Source organism: Pogonomyrmex barbatus, unplaced genomic scaffold (genome assembly GCF_055798465.1).
Source record: "Pogonomyrmex barbatus isolate J1 unplaced genomic scaffold, ASM5579846v1 scaffold5, whole genome shotgun sequence".
In the NCBI taxonomy this organism is placed as follows: Eukaryota; Metazoa; Arthropoda; class Insecta; order Hymenoptera; family Formicidae; genus Pogonomyrmex; species Pogonomyrmex barbatus.
Genome location: NW_028297149.1, coordinates 985,026 through 1,007,687, shown reverse-complemented (window position 1 = coordinate 1,007,687; position 22,662 = coordinate 985,026). Strand labels below are relative to the sequence as shown.

The window sequence follows — 22,662 nt, the reverse complement described above, 5'->3', positions numbered from 1 at the left end:
TCATCGAAAAAAATCACTGAAAATACCACTGTTTGTGTGAAACGAAGATATTTTTGAAACAAAAGACATCAGTGAACCGTCACTCGAAACAATTATCAAACAGAAAGCCCAAATAAGAAGGGAGGGTGTGCGTCACGGCGGGGCCCGACCACGAACCAGTCGTGAAAACTCATAATTATTTTGCGAAAAAATACCACCTCAGCCAGGAATCGAACCTGGATCTCCTGCTTACCGGGCAGGCATCTTATCCTTTCGACTACCGAGGCATGTGATGATATTTATCGCAAATAACGTGTTTAGAATAACACGTCAACAATACAATGATACACACATATATATATATATATATATATATATTACAATATACATATATACATGTATTCTTTCGAATCCCCACGACCGGTACTCCAGAGAGATGATGGTCCTATTCTCTCGATGGATGCAGGTCGGATTGCAGCGGCGACACCCTCCAACGCCATTGGCAAATATACAAATAATCCTCCTGGAGACCTCCACGACAGGAGAGATTGCATCAAGCATGGCTCGAGCCCCCGAATGAGGAACTTCATGGTCAATTAGGACCATTGGGACGAAAGTATGTGAGTTTTCTCGGTGACGACACAGATAAAGCGATCGATAATGTGTATAGTGTTTATTTCGACAAAAGTGGTACGATGCTTGGTGACAAAAAGTTTGACGTTGACAAAAAATGATTTCATAATCATAGACAATGTGAGATACAATGGTACACCAGAATTATACGAATTGATCTTCAAAATACAATGAGGCTATATTTACCGAAGATGCAAACAAACTTATAAAAATATACTAACAACGAATGCTCATAGACGTGGCCACAACGCCTATAATCTCATCATGGGCAACAAGGGATACAAATACATTAACATCATCGCTCCACTCGTATCTACATATAAAAGAAGCGATAAAAAGGGTGCAGGGGCAATATACTAGCCATGAAGTTAAATGACAATAAGATCGATTACTTGCATTGGGACGATCCCAACGAACTGGTGGATCGATTTCCATCGTGGATCCGTCGTAGATTGCTCGACGCTTCGCGAGCTGGTTACAACGCTCACGACAACAAGATGCTGTCGGTCGAGGAACTTCGCGAAGCCGGTATTATTATAAATTAATCGCCGAAACGAGTCAGTGAATTGGTGTCAATGGAAAAGAAAACAATTTTTAATCCTATATCTTACTTATACATATTATTATTAATATCGTCGAAACATGAGATCGTCAAAATCCGATGTGAAAAAAATGTTAATTCCGTGAGATGACAACTTGAAGAATTGCACACTGCAGCGAGAAGAAATTTTCCACGAAGACGTGTTATAATTCGGGGATACGACGATCTGTGGCAGGCTGATATCAAGATGCGTCGGTACTTGAGTTTTAACAGAGGTCATCATTACATACTTACCGTTATCGATGCGTTCAGCAAGTACGCCTGGGCCATACTATTTAACAGCAAGGTCGGAAACGAGATCGCTAACGTTATCGCTAAAATAATTCGAGAGAGCTGAAGCTCGAGAAACTTGCAAACGAATATGGAGAAGGAATTTTACAAGGTGCCGAGGTGCAGAAACTCTTGAAAAAGCACAACGTTAATCATTATTCCACGTATATGGTGTTGAAGGCATCGATCGTCGAATGGTTCAATCGCACGCTTAACAACGACATGTAGAAGATGTTTACACTCAAGTGGCACTTACAAGTGGGTCGACGTGCTATCGCATCTGGTATCAGATTACAACGCGCGCAAGCATCACACTATCGGCATGCGACCCGTTGATGTAGCTCCCGCGATCGCCAAAAGACTCTTGGACACGATGTACAGTGATAAAGATCGCAGGTCCAACAAAATTCAAAGTAGGCGATTCGTTACGCGTAAGCAAGTACAAGACAGTTTTCGAAAAAGATTACACGCCAAATTGGACTATCTAAGTGTTTAAGATTATTAAAAATGCAGCGTATTAATCCCGTAACTTATCTGCTCGAGGACTATCGCAGAAAATCGCTGGAGCGTTTTACGAGCATGAGTTGTATCACGCGACTCATCCGGACGCGTATCTCGCGGAGAAAGTACTACGCAGGAAGGAAGACAAGGTTTACGTCAAGTAAGGCTGGAATTCGACAAGCTGGATTGTACAATTTTTGGATAAACAAAAGCAGTGTGATTTAATTCATTTTATTTTTCAACATATTAAAAAATAAATATATTGTACAATGTATAAATGTATACAAAGAATTTTTTTGTTTCATTACATCTTCGTAAAAAACTATACATGTACAATACCAATGATGAAACTCATGATATATAAAACGACATGAAATACGTACAAACGACCTAAAGACATACGTACATATATATACATACATACATACATACAGACATACGTACATACGTACAAATGTACATACATACATACATACATACGAACGAACGTATAAACTACATACATACGAACGTATAAACTACATACGAACGTATAAACTACATATGTCAATTATATATGTATAAAATATAAAAAAATATATGTACATTATATATGTATATTACAATGGAATCCGCCAATGTCCCCACGGTAACGTCTCGAATCCGGTACGATGTATCATTTGTCATCGTAGGGACTCAGAGCGATTTTCAATTCGGACACCGTATATACTTGGTGTAGCTTGGATCTTATCGATATATCTTATCGATACGACTGGCAACGAGTCATTTCGATTTCTCTTCGTTCAAGCACTGCGTATAATCGTCGAAAGTTATTGTTCGCGTTACGACGTTGTTCTTTAAATTACCTTTTTTTAAAAAAAAGATAAAAAAAGGGTGTCAAGTATAGTGAATATTGCCAACTCAAATGATTGTGAAAAATTTATATAAAAGATTTGATATCAATAATTGGCGCCAAGTTATAGTCTTACAAACATGAAGCTACAAGTCCATTTTAGTCAAATTATATATTTCAATCATATAAAAGATTTGATAAACCACTGTTTTAAAAAAATAAAATTCAAGTAGTAGTTTCTTTAATTTAAAAATAATAAAAACCAAATTATATGTATATCTTTCTATCCATTAAAAACTTCTTTTTCTAACTCAAATGATAGTAATTATTTAGCTTTAAAATATTTTTATATCACAAAATTGCTTTACTCAATTTACGTTTTTATTACAAAGAATTATAAAGTAACAGCATAAAATAAATGATAAAATTTTATTTAAATAAAAAAAATTTTTATGTAAAAACACTTGGCGCTGCTTAGATCAAACGAAAATGCAAAACTAATGATGAGATTATTTGAATGTTACAAATAAAGGCAAAATTTATTATTTAATATGATTAAATTATAATTTTACACACACACACACACACACACACACACACACACATTTTATTCATATTCTTTTTAGAGGTATGAGCAGCGCCAAGTGTTTTTACATAAAAATTTTTTTTATTTAAATAAAATTTTATCATTTATTTTATACTGTTACTTTATTTAATTCTTTATAATAAAAACGTAAATTGAGTAAAGCAATTTTGTGATATAAAAATATTTTAAAGCTAAATAATTATCACTTGGGTTAGAAAAAGAAGTTTTTAATGGATAGAAAGATATACATATAATTTGGTTTTTATTATTTTTAAATTAAAGAAACTACTACTTGAGTTTTATTTTTTTAAAACAGTGGTTTATCAAATCTTAAATTTTTCACAATCATTTGAGTTGGCAATATCCACTATACTTGATACCCTTTTTTTATCTTTTTTTTAAAAAAAGATAATTTTATAGTGATATCAGACATTTTGAAGTATTTCACTATATACTTGACACCCTTTTTTACCTTTTTTTAAAAAAAAGGTAATTTTATAGTGTATATATATATATATATATATATATATATATATATATATATATATATATATACCTAATAAATAAACATGTAATCTTATTATTTCATATATTCTATATATATACATATATATATATATATATATATTCGAAGAAATAATAAACTTCCGATCAAACAATGTGTATATACACACATATATATTGTTATTAAATAGTTTAAGATCAATATAAGTTGGAAATTATCAAATATCAATCTTTAAATTCTTTGTAAATTTTGCAATTATATATATATATATATATATATATATATATATGTAATTGTCTAATAATAAATAGTTGATTAGAAATATGATTCAAAATTATAATATATGTATAGTTCTCTAGATATATTATTTTTTTAATTGACAAATTTTCATTTTTATTCGCTTTGGAACTGATTTTTCTAGAGTGACATAATAAGAGTATGTAGATAAGATTGAATAAAAGAATAATATCTTTGTTCTCTGATAAAATGAAAAATAGAACTTACTTGCAAAGTATAAACACAAACATGAGTTACACTCCGAAATTATTACAAATTGTCAAACTCGCCGCGAACGTCAACATCGTTGGCCACCACTCGGACGTGCAGAAAAAGAATAATAGTAGTATGCAATTTATTAATAGTGCTAATGTTTCCTTTTTAATTTTAATATACGCGTATTTATTATTATATTGATACCCGAGAGATCTAACCAAAAACACTACCGTGTTTACATCAATCAATTTTATCGACCCAGCGGATAAATCAGGCCGATAAATCAGGGTCACTGCAGGACCTTGATTCGCTAGATTCTACAATAACCCTGACTTCAGTCTGATAATCCGCTGGGTCGATAAGATTAATAATGACATCTCGTGACAGACGTTGCAGCCGTACAAAGGCGACGATAATGACGTTTCTTAAAGTAAAAATTTCTAAATCGGATTTTGTGTAGCAATATCTCTGCTTGTAGGGCACGTAGCAGAAAAATAAAAATACTTTTATTATGCAAGTCTCATGCGGACTCAAGCTATCGATCAAGCCTACTTAGAACTTGATCAGTATAGCCGTTATTGAAATTCGATAATTTCAGATGCTCGAACCTCGACGACTCGCGTAAAGTCACACGGCAGTGTTCTCGGTTGACTTAACACCCGAGACACTACCGTGTCTCCTGATACCTTTCATCTTTTCTGCCGCCCACCCTCACCGCGTATATCTTCGCTCTGAGTCCGACGAATTCCGTCATTATCGCACTATTATTTTCGTCCTTCATTAGGCCGGGTACCTTTTTTTCACGAGAGGCATCCCGTATGCGTTATCTTCTAATCGTTCGTGTCGAATTTAGCGATATCGCGTTGCATCATCTCGTACACATCGCACTCACTGTAGGAGACTGTCCATGTCAGTGTACATGATCTTGCATTTCTTGCGATACAGCAATGACATATACTCGTGGTGAAATTCGTATAAGCAAATTTTCAATATATCGAGTATACACATACCCACGTAAATCAACTTGTTGAATTTCAGCTCGAGTTTACGCAGTTCGACAGCGATTAAATTTTCCGCAAAGACGCTGCGGATGTGGAAATTTGGTTTCGCGATCATTGCCTCTGTACCATACCGTCTATTCCATTTCGTTATCAATTTTACATCCACGTGATTTCGAATATTTTACCAAATTATTTTACCAAATATCGCGTTGTTCATCAATTGATACAAATTTTTTTCGAAATTATTTTTTGTTTACGCACGTATATTTCAGCATGGCGTCCCACATGAAACCTAACAAAGTGTAACAATGCGCGGAATCAAGACTGTAACTTTTGATGCAACTTTCGCGGAAATTTTCAAAAACGTCGATCAATAACCAGACATCAGTTTTTAAATACAGATCGCTATATTCGCCTTGGGTTTCAATAGAAAACCGCTGCCAGATGTTCGCAGCGTGCGCGTAATCGTTCTCCGACACCGTGTCACCGGTTAACGAGCTATAGAATGATTTGCGTGATGGTAGGCACGTGTCCTGCAGCTTGTCCACGTATTCGTAGGGAAAGATACCTTTACGCATCAACAAGTCAAAAAATCCTCGTTTGATAATGTTGAAAATTCAGAACGTAAAATTTTTAATTTCTCTTTCGTTAGAAAAGGTGCAAATTTATCGAGGTTGATACTTAAAAATTTGTACGAATCGATAAATCATAGTCGTACGCAAGTTCGCGAATCTGATTTCTCGGCGATATCTTTAACGTGTTTAATAAATGAAATGTATTTTTCTTTTGTTATCGGCAGCACGTCGATCTTGCCTTCGAACGCTATAGCTATTTCCGTGATGACAAAATGCGCGTCATAACTGGATAAGTTATACGAAATAGTTATAAGAAACGGGAATGCAATATGAATCTTTATAATTTAGATTGCAATTTGAATGCCGAGGTAACGATCGGTAAAGTGGCAATAATCGCGTACCCGCGTGTCGTCCGATGCAAATGGTTTCTCGCAAATATGAAAACGCGTCGCGCTACGGTATGCCTCCCACTGTTCTCTCGACATGGGGACATTTGCGGATAACAAAATTTTTATTCGATGAGCCAAGTCTTCGAGTTATGGAACAAATCACGCAACGAAGTCCGCGCTGAAACCGATACGCATCATTATACGAGCATCGCATATAATATTCCTCATGCTAAATACCTCATGCTGCTCATAGGTGTACGATGTCTTCCTTCTCCAGTTCGGTTTGCCGTAATACGCACTCCAAGTCCGTATATAATGAGTGGAAGTTGTTTCTTATTCAAGTGGTTCTTAATTCGAGCCACTTTTCGTCTTCGCTCGGCAGTCGGATGGCGCAGTCGTTCATCTGTTCGCAATCCATTATATGCGACTACAATTTTTTAAATGAACTGAAATATTGTAGATATCTGCAAAAAAAGGAAAACATTTTTTTTAGTATTAAATAAACAATTATAAAATAGTATACAATTTTTTTTGTCGGGAGAATCTCCTTTCCCTCAAAGTCATAAACGTTAATGAAAATGGAGTTTTGAATTTTTTTATTTGATCCAATGTCACTGGAAACTCAATATCTCGGAGATTCAAGACTGACGTGTAATATGGATATGATAATTTCCGATCTTTCTGCCTTTTAGCCGGATGCAAGGTCGCGACCGATCACGGTGGTCTCTGATCGTACGTTGATCGCCGCTCGTTTCAACATAATTTCTCGCGGTAACTCGATGTAACATCCTGCATGTAGAGAATTATATTTGTTTACGTTTACAATGAGATTGAAAATTTGCGACAGCGCCCATCCACTGTCGCGTTCTTGGAATTCTTCGAGCGATGCCAACGTGGGTTCGATGACATGCTGCTCGTACCATTCATCCACATTTGACACTCGAAAATGTTTATAGTTTCTCATATTGACACTTTTATTGGCGCGTTTATCGCCCGTCACAAACTCGCCGAATGCGTGTGTTCACTTTCACACTATCATATTTTTCTATAGCATCTCGTACTCGCTTGATACCACTCGCATTATACCATCAGCGTCTTCCAAAAATCGTCGCGGTTCGATATAATCCACATTAATCACCGCATTAGTCAATATATGGCTTTCAAACGCCATCAATCTCTCGTCAAACGAGAGATCCATTGTCTCTAATAGTGCTCGCGTACGCAACATCGATGTGCACGAAACGTCTTTCTAATTGTACCTTTACATCCACGAGTCGTGCGATCCGTGCTACCATAGATTGTTTGTTTCCGATAGTAAACTGAAAACGCTTACACGGCTAAGTTCCTCGAGTTGTTCGATGCTCTTGTCGCATCGTTGCAATCGAAACATTCCACTAGGCAACTTGATTGCATTACTCCAGCAGCTCGCGTTCCACTCGCTCTAAGTGTTTCATTTTTTTTATCACTCTTCCACGGAGCACTTGCACATGACTCGTTCACAATACTGTCTTTCTCATTTTGTGCAAATAGGACACATATTACACGATATTATTGTATACAGAGGCTGCTTGCAGTTGGAATAAGCTCAGCCGCACCAAGAGAATTTATTTCATGCTTCCTAACAGCATACATTGTTCCGATATCAATGTTTGTCAGAGGAACAATACATTCGGTACATACGACCAGAGCATCATCCATTGAATAATTGTATCATGCAATGTTTTTTACGAAAATTCAGAGCAATTGTTCCGAACAATTTTCTCTTCACGATCCGTATGGTCTTTACTCTGATTACTTAGGTAATCACTATCGTCAGACAATGCGTGCTCTTCATTGGAAAACTCTTCTTCAATATCAATGTCAATGTCAATATTTTCAATATTGATGTCTATTTCTTTTTCTTCTCCAAACACTTCGTTTACTATATTCGCGTTTTCAGGATTCATATTTTTCAATATCCTCAATTACTAAATTCTCGACACGATCAATTATTTTTTTCTACTGTAATCCCGCGCGCTCAAGGAGCTATTATATATCATTGACAATCTCCTTGTTCTTTTATCTAAACCGGAGCATGGCCATCCCCCTTTATTTAAACCGGAGACGTTATCATATGTCTTCCGAAATCACAATTTGTTTATAGCAGCCGAATTATCGGCGCTTTCATAAGTGTTTTTTCCATGTCCTTTGTCTAAAAAATAAATTATAAAAATTGCGCAAAATAAATAGCAGCCGAAGTATCGACACTTCTCTTAATACATCATGACATGTACAATTATCGATTTCTACGATTTCTATCTTTTTACGGCTTTTTCTAGACGTATCCATAAAGATGAATAAATTATATGTTCTGAAGACAACATTAAAATTGATATCCGGTAAAAGAAATTGGTGGGGAATATATAAAGAACTCTAAACAATGTTACTACAGCATTCGTTGAGTTCTAACACGTTATATATAAGTCGGATATTAATCGTTCTGTGAAAAAAAAAACAAACAACTTTTATTACTACAAAATTTTCAAAAATGTGTGAGAAGATGAATTATTACATCCCAATTCGGCAGGATGAAACGTACAATCAACAGTAAATTTTTTTTCTATTCTTCATAGAAAAATTTTTTTTTAAAACAATTTTTTCTACAGCTTATGTTTTACTTGTAATTTTTTTTTTTACAGTACATCAAAATTCATCATCTTGTTATACAGCTCATATTTTGGGGAGAAGATTCGCATTAACATCCACAGCATATAAATATCTGAATATTGGAATCAACGTGGGACCAATGTCTCATGTGAAATTGATTCTTGGCAATAATCGAAGCAATCAGATAATATTGCCTTATGCAATAGGGAAGATGTCATTGAAATTGACGTGCGGATATCGAACGACTTGTGCAATCGATTATGGTTTCATCATTAACAATTCAGGATTTGGTTATAGAACTCGTTAAAATGTATAAAAATAATATTAAATGTAAAACTGACATTGCACGATATTTGTTTGTACATGAAGCCATCAACCATACTCTTTTTATTTGGAACATTGCATCGAGCATGTATATATCTAGTTATGTCAGAATATACACAGCATAAATGAAAAATTTAAACAATTTGTAACCTTTTTACGCCAAAATTGTATCACCGATAAATGCGATGCAGTGTAAGTTTTGCGCAAGTTTTATGATAAAAATTCATAGAATGCAAATTAATATCTTACTCTCTATAAATAATATTGTGCACTATGATTTAAATGATAAATAAATATGTATATATTGAAAAAAAATATATCATTCTTTCAAATTTAAAATTTTTTCCCTTCTCTTTCATCATTCCTTCCTCCACCTCCTTCCTTATGATATTAGAATAATAATTACTATATATAAAATCGTAAGAATAAGATTCATAATAAGAGAGAGAGATAGTAGGTATACAATAGAAAGAGTTGCAACGGGGGATAAAGATAGTAGGTAAAGAAAAAAGAGAAGATGATATGATAGTGGCAGGGGCGGCGGGCAGCGGCGACGATGGACCCGGGCTCTCTCGGGCGCGTCCTTGTCATCGCTCCGTCGCAACACATCATCAGCAATTTTCTCTTTAAATTTTATTTCATAGCAGCCCTTTATTTTATAGCAGCCGAATTTATTGGCGGTTTAACATGTCGCGATATGTACAATCATCAGTGTTTTTTTCCTTGTCCCTTGTCCCCCTCTAAACCGGAAGCATCATCATATATCGATGCTTCACTCAATTTGTTTATTATTATTATCTAAATTCTATTATCTTGTAACAGAGCATATGTAAAAGCTCCATTACTAGACGCTATATGGCCCGAACATCCCCGACTGCGAGCGAGCGCACACTGCTGATCTGTCACACACCGACGGCGTGACAGATCAGCTGTTTTAAATATATTAACAAATCGCGCGTTGACATGTACGCGCAAAAATAGGTATATAAGCTCAGCAAATTTTACAGAAAAGAACCAGATTTGTCCGTCCGATCATCTGGTCCGTTTCCGAATCATCAAGCTGATCCGAATAACACAAGAATAACACTCGTTCCGAATATCGAGCGTTCTCAGTATTCACGTTCTATCCTTACACGAAAAATCGGAGCGTTCTCGGACTTTCCCTTCGACGTACAACATGTGCCGCGAAAGCGTCTAAAGCTCGTCGGATATCGGGTTCGGAAAAAGAATTTGCAGACGCCTGGGTTTGGTTAAAATAAAATAATTAAATTTATTTTAAAATAAAAGTTCGTAACAAATGATGTGTCTCTCGCAGTGCGTCGTCATTTGTGCATGTTTCGTCTTCAAGAAGAATATGATATTTTATAAATCATTCATTTATTCACGCACTCCCTCACTCACTCACTTATCTTATAAAAATTATCTTGTATAATGGTTTCACCTCTTTTGCTGTTCTTCAAATTCCTCGAGAAAGACAGATGGATTTCCCGATCGAATTTCAAATAAGTTCATTTTAACAAATTTCAATGCACTGATGAACTTTTTAATTACACTGATAAACTTTTACATCCAATCAGTTTACTCTCTTGATTAAGAAGCGAGAAATTTACTAATTTATCAATTTTTATTATTATCAATAACTTTAATTATTTAGTCACTTAATTATCGGTGACTGAAAAAAAAACCGGTCACTTGAACAAAAAAAGCACAAATTCGATTGATTTTAATACTAAATCTCTTAATTAAAACTATTAATCTACTAATTAATTTCTATTAATCACTATCGCTGTCGACTAATTATTGGATAATTGAAAAAACACATTTATCTAACAAGCAATAACAAGTAGTCAAATGATTTTAATAATCGCTAGCGTTTCGCATATTGCGCCACGTTTTGATTCGCGAGGAGAGATGGGAGGGAGATATTGATCCGTCTAAAGATCGTGAATACGGTGAAGCGATTGATATCTCAGTCAATCCCTCGAAGTCTAGATTCTATGAGTCGGTTTTATAACATCTTTCGACATTGTCCGACGTCTTTCGGTTATCTCTGCATATATCCATAGTGCGCGAGTTGTTAACACAGGACCTACAGTTTTACGCCGGTTCCGAACGGCCAGTATAGGGATTTTTTTTCGGCTGAGTTACTCTAGGCGATTCGCCAGACCTCTGTAGAGGAGCATCATCGCTTGTAAATACTGTTAGTCGGGATCGAGATTCGAACCTGGAGGACCTCTGACTTACGAGTCTCATGCTAACTCACAGAGCTACAACGCGCTCCATATCTCGAAGCGATCTCAGTCAATAATCCCTCGAATCCTAGAGGGAGATTATTTGAAGCGATGGATTTTATTGGAACATCTTTCCAATAAAATCCAACACATCTCTCGATTAGAACATCTTTCGATTATTATTGGAATGATATGGCAATATACATACGAAGAATATTATGATATGCTAATGACACTTGGCGAGTGTCACGGCTAGTATCTCAGGTAGTATCACGGATAGTAGCTGCAAGACAATATGCCGAATCCCTATCGAGCAAGGCATCCATCGGCTGCCGTCATACTCCGAGCAGCTCAAAGATTATATGAAACCGGCAGTGTCCTGCCGAACAAACACGATACTGGGAGAAATTGCGAGGAAAGAAATTTACAAAGCATGGAAATAGTTGTACGAAATTTACAAAGCATGGAAATAATTGTACTTCGGACAAAATCCCGAAACGAGTATTCAGGTCATTGCTCGAGAACACAATTTATCGTATGCAACTATACAGAAAATATTGCAAGAAGAAGAATTGCATGCATTTCACGCGTGTAACATTTGCGCTTAGAAGATTACGAAGTACAAAGAACATTTTGAACATTTTCATTTCAGAAAAGTAGATTGAAATTTCAGATTTCCTTTTTGTGTGATATTCAGTGATGAATCGTTGTTCACACGAAAAGGAATTTATTCGCACAACATGCATTTGTGGAGCGAAGAAAATTCCGGAGAGACGTGACTCAAAAGCTTTCACATCCGCTGGAAGATAATTCTGTGCGCTAAAATCATGGGAAATCAAATTCTAAGTCCGGTTATTCTTCCGGATACTTTAACTGGAGAAACATACGTGCAGTTTTTAAAAGATAATCTTCCAGATTTCAGAAGATGCCATTATTACAGAGAAACGGAATTGTATTCCAACAAGATGGTGCTGGACTACACAATGCCAGAATTGTAACACATTATTTGAACGAACAGTTCAAATAATGGATGATCGATGAGTCGATATGGGCCAATACGTTGGCTCGCAAGGTCACAGAATCTCAATCTCTTAGATTTCTTTTTATGGGGATATTGTAAGAAAGTAATTTATAAAACGCTTCCCGAGCATATCGATGATTTAGATATGACATTGTGATATGCTATTTGGGCCATTGAAGAAGATGTAATGGAGGATATCCAGAGAAATTTATTAAAATGACAGCTTGCGCTAGAATGGGCGGTGGTCACTTTGAGCACCTATTATAATTATTTTTAAATCCGCTTTTTTCGGAGTGACGAAAAACAATCCGCTCTTTTTGGAGCGACGAAAAATAATCCATTCTTTTTAGAGCAATGCAAAAAACAATCCGCTCTTTTCAGAGCGACCAACATATTTGTACATGAAACATCTTGCGTTTGTAATAAAAATTTTTAAGTTGTGTCATTAAGTTGTGTAGCAAATGAGCGATAATAGCAATCTGATCTTATTAATCTAAAGTAATTTACGCCGATAAATCAGATGTTACTGTGATCTGGAGATTTACGCAGTTCACTGTAACAACATGCGTAATTATTGTCGCCGAGAAATCTCCGCGTCGAAATATGACGTATATGTATTTTCGTTTCTTCAAGTAAAGTCGCCGAATAATTCAACGGTAGTAATTAATGATGGTAAAAGAATGTTTCGTTTGTATTTATCGATCTGTTCGTATTATCAAGTGCGTGAGTAAATCCAAAAATGTCTTCATGGTGTACATGGTGATACAATTTGTGAAAGAAAGAAATATTATTTATTATTACTTGAGGATTGACACTTAGGAAATGTGGTTTTGTTACTTAATATAAATATAATAAAAAATTAAAAATAATAACAGTAAATTTCCACCCTTGAGGTTCTACTTTTGGCGCGTTAGATTTTTTAAAGTGGACCTTCGCCTGGAGCCATATTATACCACATTTTTTTCTGACCTATTTTTCGATACGTAAGGTTCAAACAGATATGTTACATTCAACCCAAAGAAATTAGAAAATTATGAAATTAAGAACGAAGTAGGGCTGGGACGACGGTAGCGGCGCGATGTACGCGCGTGTTCACGGGTCACGCATTTTAACACGCGTTGTCGGTTGTGCACAATGCGCGAATACGTCCCACACCACATACGTGCAGACATACGTGTGGGACATGCGAGGATGGGTGGCAACGTCCCACGTCCGAACGAACGGGCCACGTACGGGCGAACGTGCGGAGAGGCTACGCCACGTCGCGGAAAGTAGGGGTGCCGCGGTGTTCTCCAGGCATAAAAGATCCATGGTTGGTGTATGTCAGTGTCAGTGACGGGAGAGAGGAACGGTGAAGAACCGTGTGGTCACCTAGACCAGCGGCGGCGAGTAGCCGTCGACGCCACATCGACTCGCGATACCGGACCGACAGCATCGGTCCGCATCCTCTCACAAATCGCGGATTTCGGAGCCGGTCCTCCAGCGACCGAGAGTGAGTGAGAAAGAGAGAGAAAGAGAGACATCAAACTTCTGGAGTTTACGGGGCAAGCGAGCGAGAAGAAGCGCGCGCGAGGCTCTCGCGCGCATATCCGCATACGCGAGCGAGAAAGTTACGAAGATCATATAGAAGAAACGAGTTTGTAAACGAGGCCGGTCACAGCCCGAGCTTCAGTTCGTCTGGGAGGCTCGGGCGCGTGCGAGCGAGCGGTGTGTGTAACGTTAAGTTAAGAGCGAGTAGCGATGATAAATAATTGCGCGCGCCGGCGATAAGCGGGAGCTTCTTCTGTCTAGCTTCTAGAATCTAAGACGATACGTCAAGTCGAAGTGATCGGAGAATTAACACGGTCGGTTAACAGTGTGCCTGATTTTAAAAACAATCTTGATTTTCATCGCGTTTACGACGACCACGAATCTTTTGCGAAGCTAGGAAGGATGGGACAGCTGCTTTCTTGAAGATCAAGAATTAAACATGAACTTCAAATCGAAACGCATTATTTATGTCTCGGCTGGGTCAGCGATAAAGAAGCGCTATGACACCGTGGCCTAGTGCGTTCGTCGTATTTAATTCTTTATTTTTAATTATCTATTTAATTATCTATAATTATCTATTTAATGAACATAAGTTATACGTAAATTATATGATTTAGAGAGAAATGACTTGTGTGTAGTATTGTGTGTGTGTGTGTGTGTGTGTGTGTGTGTGTGTGTGTGTGTGTGTGTGTGTGTGTGTGTGTGTGTGTGTGTGTGTGTGTGTGTGTGTGTGTATGTGTGAGATGTTACAGATCGCGGATATTAGCAGTACGGAAGTCATCGGGTAGGATTTTAACGGAGTCGTATGAATGAGTTGAAATTTTAAAGCGATAATCCTACCTGGTTATAATAATAATTCATTAATTAACTTAACCTAATAATGTTGATATTTCTATCATGTGATTAACAAATAGTGTACAAATGCGGATGAGAATTATCATTGGGGAATTAAGGAAGGAAGTAGTAATTTCCTAATTTTCCTCTGCGAGGCAGAGTTATTAACTCAGGTGATCGAGAGGATTCTTGTGCCAATTCGGGGGGAAAAGGTGGTCTTCATGGAGCCAAGGACCTGGAGATAAGACACTAAAATCTATAAGGGATTTCGATTCGGGTCTCTGTACAGGGAAGTAATTAGATTCTATTGCGTAAATTAAACGCTAGTGGGTTTGTCGATAGGTCGGGAAAGTATATGGAGAAAAGGTAAGAGGGGGATTTTGGAGCTGGAACCGTTGATTCTAATTGCACTGGTTCCGTTTGTTCTGTTAATGTTAAATTTGTTTGTAAAGCGGTTTTCTTGGCCGCACATCGATCCCGGGTATTCCGCCGATTTCGGAAGCGTTTTAGAGATCGTTTAGACCGTGGCAATCTAGAACTCGCTGCTTCTGATTTACTGCGTAAATAAAGAGAGGATGAGATATATTTAAGAAAAAAGGAAGAGAATGTAAGAAATATTCGCCGATTATTCGCTTATTATGAGCCTTCAAGGACCTACATCGAAATTTCGGAAACCCGAGGTCCATAATGATTAATGAGAGAGAAATGGAAGAAAGATTCGCCGATTATGGCTACCGTGAATCTTCAAAGGCCTTCAACGTAATTCGGAAAGCCGCAAAGTCCATAGTGGTTAATGAGATTAGGAAATAAAGGAAACAAGAAGCGATTTCATGATTGCAGGAGGAGAACGCGCGTTCGTAACGCATTGCAACCGAATGAAAAAAAAACAAAAAAAAATAAAATGAATTCGCCTTAATATTGTCGATGCTAAAGATTGTCGTCAAAGCTGTCGATGCCGAGTAGGTTGAGAAAATAGGGTGATCGGCAAAATCTCGAGGTTGAAACTTCACTCGTAAAAATCGTGTACTGACTCTATATTCTGATGAGGCTCGAACTGAGTGTAACTGGCATTGTGAATGATCTGAGTAAATCGAATGAGCAGACAAACTGAACGCTGACTAACAGAGTGAACTAAGTGAACTAAACGCTGTGCCTTTAAAGGCGCTATATATATATATATATATATATATATGATTCTGTCGAGAAAATTTTTATGTTTTTTACTTCATTATTGATGCCTACATGACCGACTGCACGCGTGCTGTTTTTCAGTAAAAAGCCGATAAATTATTTTAATAATTCCTAGCCACGCGACCAGCATCCCGCGCGTTTATCATTTCCCGAAATTATAAAGGTTATCCGTGTGACGTTATCCACGGGGCGCACGTGCTTTTTCTATTTCCTGCATTTTGCTTTCCTCAACAGAATAGATGTTTGACAACTCTTTATTTGTTTAACTAAATTTTAATAACCGATTCTCGAAAAAGAAGAATCGTGTAGTCGACGTAATAGATATATTGCATATTGCGTAAGAGCACACTTAAATAAAAAAAATCATATCAACGTGTGACTGTGTGCAACTTATTCACAATATATCATATTTATATATATCATATTTTCATTTTAGCATGTGAAGTAACGGAGTATATGCGTCAAGGAATTTTACAGAGAGATTGATATCAGTGATGTTACTTACACTATTTAATAAAAATAACTCTTTATTTTATAACAAATATCACAAAAGTAAGGAACTTCGGAGAAGAAAGAAATCACATCTGTCCCGGTCGCCAGTTTGGAGCATAAAGAGAGAGCGCTCTGCTACGCATTAGCGCGCGGTCGCGTCATGTGATTGAGGCGATCTCATCCGGATCTGTCCTCGAGATTAGATGTTTACGGCGCTGCGAAGACAGGACAGCGCCGCCACAAACATGTGCTCAAAGTGATCCCCTCCATTCTCTCACAAAATAAAGTCCTTTTCAAAATTGCGCGATGTATCCGGCACAAGACGTTGATGTGATTTTTTTATTTATGTTTGTTCTTACGCAATATGACTATAATATATCTGTTTGAGTTTTACATGCCAAAAAGTAGATAAAAAAAAATGTGATATAATATGGTTCCAGGAGAAGGTCCACTTTAAAAAACCTAACGCGCCAAAAGTGGAACCTCAAGGGTGGTGTAGAAGTCCAGTGTTATTATTTTAATTTTTTATATTTGTATTTATATTATAAAAATATTGTGCAAAATACTTTTCTTATAGAAAGATATAATTATGCAATTTTTCCATAAGAAGTATATTTGTAAAATATATTCGATCAAAGCAATTACCATCGAACAATTATTCCAAAAATTTATTTGGTCTTCTTTAAAGAAAGATGTCAAAGGATGAAAGATGTTAAAGGCACGTACTTGTCTTGCACAACGAGCAAAATTTCTAGATATATCAGGAATGTTCACATTCCAGTTCACATTCCAGTTCCTGATCAATATTTTCAACATGTCTATTTAGATTTAATTGGTCCTCTTCCTACATATCAGAATTTTCGGAATTTGTCTTACAATTATTGATAGATTTTCTAGGTGGCTTGTAACTATACCACTTAAGGACGTTTCAGCTGAAACAATTTCGACATCATTTTACTCACATTGGATGGCTAAATATGGATTTCCTACTACTATTATTACTGATCAAGGGTCATAATTCGAAGCATCGTTATTCAAAGTTTTAATGAACTTAATGCAATTGCATCGATGCAATTACATTTCGTACTTCGGCTTATTATCCTACTTCGAATAGCATTTTTGAAAAATGCCATAGAATAGTTAAAACTGCTACATATGTTACTAAACACATAATTGGTTAGAATCTTTACTTTCAGTTCTTCTTGAATTTCGTTCTTGTTTCAAAGAAGATTTGAATGCTTAACTCCTCTGATGTTGAACTCTTCTATGGAACAATACTTCGAATTCCAGAAGAATTCTTTATTGAAGAGGATTTTCCAGTGGACCCTGAGAAATTTTTGGAGAAACACAGAATTCACCTGAAGAACATTAAATCCACTCTGACAAGTCATCACAGCAGAAAATCACCTTTTATGCATAAAAACATAGCCGATTATATTCACGAATAAAGAGGATGTCACGAAATCTCTCCAGTCTCATCATTCTGATCCTGTAGTTAATCAAATCTCTGATTATTTAGTTTCAATAAATGTTGCAGAGAAAATTGTAAACATTTCTATGGAACGTTTGAAGTCAGTTTTCCTACCTAGAGAAACGTTGTTTTTGGATAACTCATCTGGCTCATCTCCAGAGGTTCCTTCTAGTATTTCTCAGCAATCCTCTACGATTACGTCAGTCTCCGGATTTTCCTTCCACATCATCTACAATTCCTATGTTTGGCCCTGCAAGAAGATTTTTGCGTACTTATCCCGCTAAGAAGAAAGTTAAGTTCGCAACATAGTCACTAAGGAGAAAGTACTGTGACGCCTCGCTTATTCATTTACTCCCTCACAATTCTCTTATATTTTCTGTTATTTTTTCACTGTTATTACTCTTCTTTTTTTGTTACTAAGTTACCAAAAAATACAACTTTTTTTATCAATAATGTATCTTCTATTCTTTCTTCAAATATCAATGTGTAAACACGTTAATTTTGTAACGGCCATACCGTTACTAGGCCTCGCGGGTTGAATACCTGCTCGTCTACGAGGCTCGTCTACGGTGCATCCGCACCACAATTCGAATAAAAAAAATTGCCACACTACAAACGCATGATAACGCGTGCAGCGGATTCCGCCAACCCCACCAGGGGGATTTCTCACTTCGGTACCCAGCCCGTTGGAAGGGGGTATAAGCCGATTCGTCAAACGGGTTCCGTTCCCGAAGTCTTCGGGACAATCAGAGGCTTCCGAATGTTCTCGAGGTAGCTGGGAAACCGATTCCTGACGTGGATGACGAGCGTACTCATTGTTTTGCCGAGCGTTCTCGGCAGTTACTGCTGTCTCGTGTAAGGACGTACCCTCACATAACTCCTCGAGATCCCGTGGGAGACGAATGTTCTCGTCCCGGTGGTCGTCCATCTCCGTGTGCGAGCGTACTCGTTCCTGATCCTCCGCCGAGTGTTTTCGTCCGTCACTGGGAGCGAGCGTATTCGTCCACCGTGAATACAACCTGATTGCCCCGACAAAGGGGAGATTGGAGACCGCCGGCTCCTTTCCCGCAATCGCGTCCGCGTTATATATATATATATATATATATATATATATATATATATATATATATATATATATATATATATATTAGTAAAATAAATAATTTCACATCAGTTTATCTTTCTTTACACTAGAAGTAGAAAGATAAACTTTGAACTAGTGTAGCCAGTTCAGTTAAAAAGAACAAACCCATCGCTCCGAAGACTTGACCTGTTTCACAGTCGCGAAAAATGCAATCGTACTCCACACGGAGGGGGATGATGACAATGATATTTCTTAAAAGTAAGTCCAAATTTGAACTTTGCATCATAATATCTCTGTTCACGTAGAGAAAAAATAAAAATACTTTTATTATATAATGCAAATCCAAATTAACGATTGCGCCTATTCAGAAGTTGATCGGTTCAGCCGTTATTGAGATCTGATAATTAGCAACTCACCGGCTTGTGTAAATAGACGCGGCCAGTTTCGCGTTTGTAAAGCGCTAGCGCATACACTTGGTGACGAGCCACGACCGTTTCTTTTGATGGCAATGAAAAATAAATAATTAACAGCTCGATATTGTGCTTTGTTGTTGTGTTTATGAAATTAAAGAAAAGAAAATGCCTGAACCTATTTCACAAGAGAAAAGAGATGAAATAATTGCATACTCCAATGCAGGACTTACTGCCACAGAATTATCCAGATTATATAATGTAAATGTAAGATGAATTAATAATATGTCGCACTCACGGCGAGTTCACTCGAGTTGCACTCGCGCCAGGAAAGGAAGAACAGTTTAAGAGAGAAACACATTTTATTAGACTGAAGCACGAGAATATTAACAAGAGCTTTCACAATAAAATCAGAATTCGCCGCAATACGACTCAAATTCTCGCGTAACGCCGTCGACTCTCTCCAAACAACGCTTGACCGCATCGGCAAGGATCTTCAGGTTGGAGATCGTTATGAGAGTAGCATCGAGCGGAACACTGGTCGATCGTAATAATATTATGTTGTTGATATAACATTATTATAAATATATAATGTTATAACATAATGTTATATCAATAATATTAATAATTAATAAAAATAAAAAATCTATAGTAAAAGAAGGAAATGTAAAAAAGAGAGAAAGAAAAGAGAAACAAATTTTTCTAAATCTTTTTGCTGTAATTGCTATAATTTTTCTAATATTATAATGTACAATTTTATAAAATTACACATTCAACAAAATATATACGAGAGAATACAGACACACATACAACGTTCGCGCGCGCGAAATGTGTGTGTGTGTGTGTGTGTGTGTGTGTGTGTGTGTGTGTGTATTCTCTTATATATAATTTGTTGGCAGGATACGATCTTCGAGATTCTATTAATCATAAAATGTTTTTTCTTGTTTTACTAATAATATCTTTTATTGCGGAGAAGTACAATGTATAGAATTATTAGAAAGCAAGAAGTAGAAGATCATATAAATGCAGGACCATATCGTGACTTACTCGATTTACAACGAGAGAGGAAGATAATCTAATTGTAAATACAATTAACACAAAACAGCATCCAGTCATCCAGAAAGGTATAAAAATATCAATGAAAATTTAGAATTAGATTTTTATTTTTGGATCCACATCTTTCCGAAATTTTTCCGAGCGATTATTCTAGATTTCAAAAACTTCTTTTAAGCTATTCAAATATAATTCTCGAAAATAACAATCGTAAATGGAATGTAAATGGAGAATGACAGAAGTGTTAAGAAACTTTTTAAGAAATTTTAAGAGATTTAATAGATAAATGCTTCTTTTACATTTGGCTATTTCCATTTACATTTTTTAAAAGTTTTGTTTACGCTTCTGTCATTTTTCCCTTACATTCAATTTATGCTCCGATTTTTATTTTCGTCAGGCACGTATAAAAACTTTTCACTTGTCTAATTGTCAATATTCTGATATCTTACAGGTGAAAACTGATTGGATTGAATTATTCAACACGTATTATACGATGTAGATCGAATAAAAATGAGTTTTTCCATCATATTTCTGCTCAACGAGTTATTAAACGCACAATAAGGAACATCGGGTGGCTTTCGCTTTGCAACATTTAGGATAGAAAAATGAATGGATGACAATGATTTTTTCAGATGAAAAAGTTTTTTGTACGGATGAGAATAGAAGAATGACATTGTGGAGAATGAGAGGAACTAGATGAGGAAAATATTCGTTTTTGTCAATAATCTGGATGCATCACATTCGGATTTTGGAAGTGTATGACTTCGCATAGTCCTGGATCATTGGTGCGTACTACACCACATAGCGACGAATACATTCACATATTCAATGTGATGATGCCATATGTTGCGTTTCCTGACATACCTTATATAAATTTCAAGACAATTCAGGAGTGCCTCGAGCGAGAGTTATCCAGGTTTGGCTGGCTACACAATCCAACCTTAGGATGTTGGATTGGTCAGCCAAATTCCCGAATATGAATGTTATTAAAAATTTTTAGAGCATTATAATACAAAAGTGGGACCTTCAAGTTCAACGTACACGTGAGGCACTTGCGCAATATTTGATCAGTGGAAGGATCTCCGCGCAAGGCCCGCATTATTTCAATATTTAACTGCGTCTATGCCTTAAAGATTAAATGCAATAATAGATAACCAGGAAAATGTTATTCGATTTTAAGTAGCCTTCTTCTTGGTTTATGTATGGATTGTTGATGAATAAATTATTGAATGCTTGCACTAAGGATAACGATATTTCGAGAGAATCTCGATATAATGTTAATCATATTATAATAACTTTAAAAAAATTGCTCAAAGTAATTAATCAAGTTTGTCATTCTTGTTTTTTAACTTTTTTTAAAATATCGTTAATGTTTATTTGTTTTAATTGTTAATTTATTATAATATACTTAAACTGACTGAAAAGAATAAATCTTGTCTGAATATGGCATGAAAGAGTAAATAAAAGCCATCACTTGTAATGTCTCTCTCTATTTTCTTAATTTATTTCTTTTCTTTATCTATTCTTTCACCGTTCAAAACTTATGATTTGAAATTATATTAAAACCGTTCGCATATGTAATTGTTACGTTGTGCACTTAGTAATTTTTATTGTATAAATATTTTGTTTCTCGCATGTATGCATGTATGCATGTCATATATTGTATATATTTATTTGTATTAAAACATATTTCTTATTATTACTAAGTGTACAAAAAAGTTTTAAGCTTTAGATTTCATACAACTGAAATAACAATTTAAATTTTATATATCTTCCCGCCCTTTTGCAGTTTTAAAGCGTTGACATTTGGCCTTCTAAAATGCCAAACGCCACCGTACGGTTTGGCGTTTGATGCACATAACCTCAAAAATCAATAGTGTTCACGATGGCAATAACAAAAGAGCATATTCGATTTTCCATCCACTTCGCGTTTCATCTGAAGAAAAATGCTGCTGAAGCCACTGCAATGATTTGTGCTGCATGGAGAGAGATATGGAGAGAACGCTGTAAG

The 22,662-nt window shown here is 36.2% G+C and overlaps 1 long non-coding RNA gene and 1 pseudogene across 4 annotated transcripts in view; both read left to right on the top strand.

The window, feature by feature from the left end:
- The window catches only part of LOC112552379 (uncharacterized), a 49,479-nt gene that overhangs the window by 25,688 nt on the left and 1,129 nt on the right, over positions 1-22,662 (top strand). Inside the window, exons 6-7 of one of the 3 annotated variants that reach the window (XR_016140475.1) lie at positions 21,103-21,966; positions 22,441-22,556. This is a non-coding gene — a long non-coding RNA (uncharacterized LOC112552379). Of the gene's footprint in view, positions 1-21,102; positions 22,658-22,662 lie in introns of those variants that run through there. The other 2 variants (XR_016140478.1, XR_016140476.1) reach the window with 2 other exon arrangements.
- On the top strand, positions 4,925-14,752 carry LOC148935234 (uncharacterized; annotated as a pseudogene). The gene is made up of 2 exons (XR_016140472.1): positions 4,925-8,950; positions 9,043-14,752. The product of XR_016140472.1 is annotated as an uncharacterized LOC148935234 (transcript).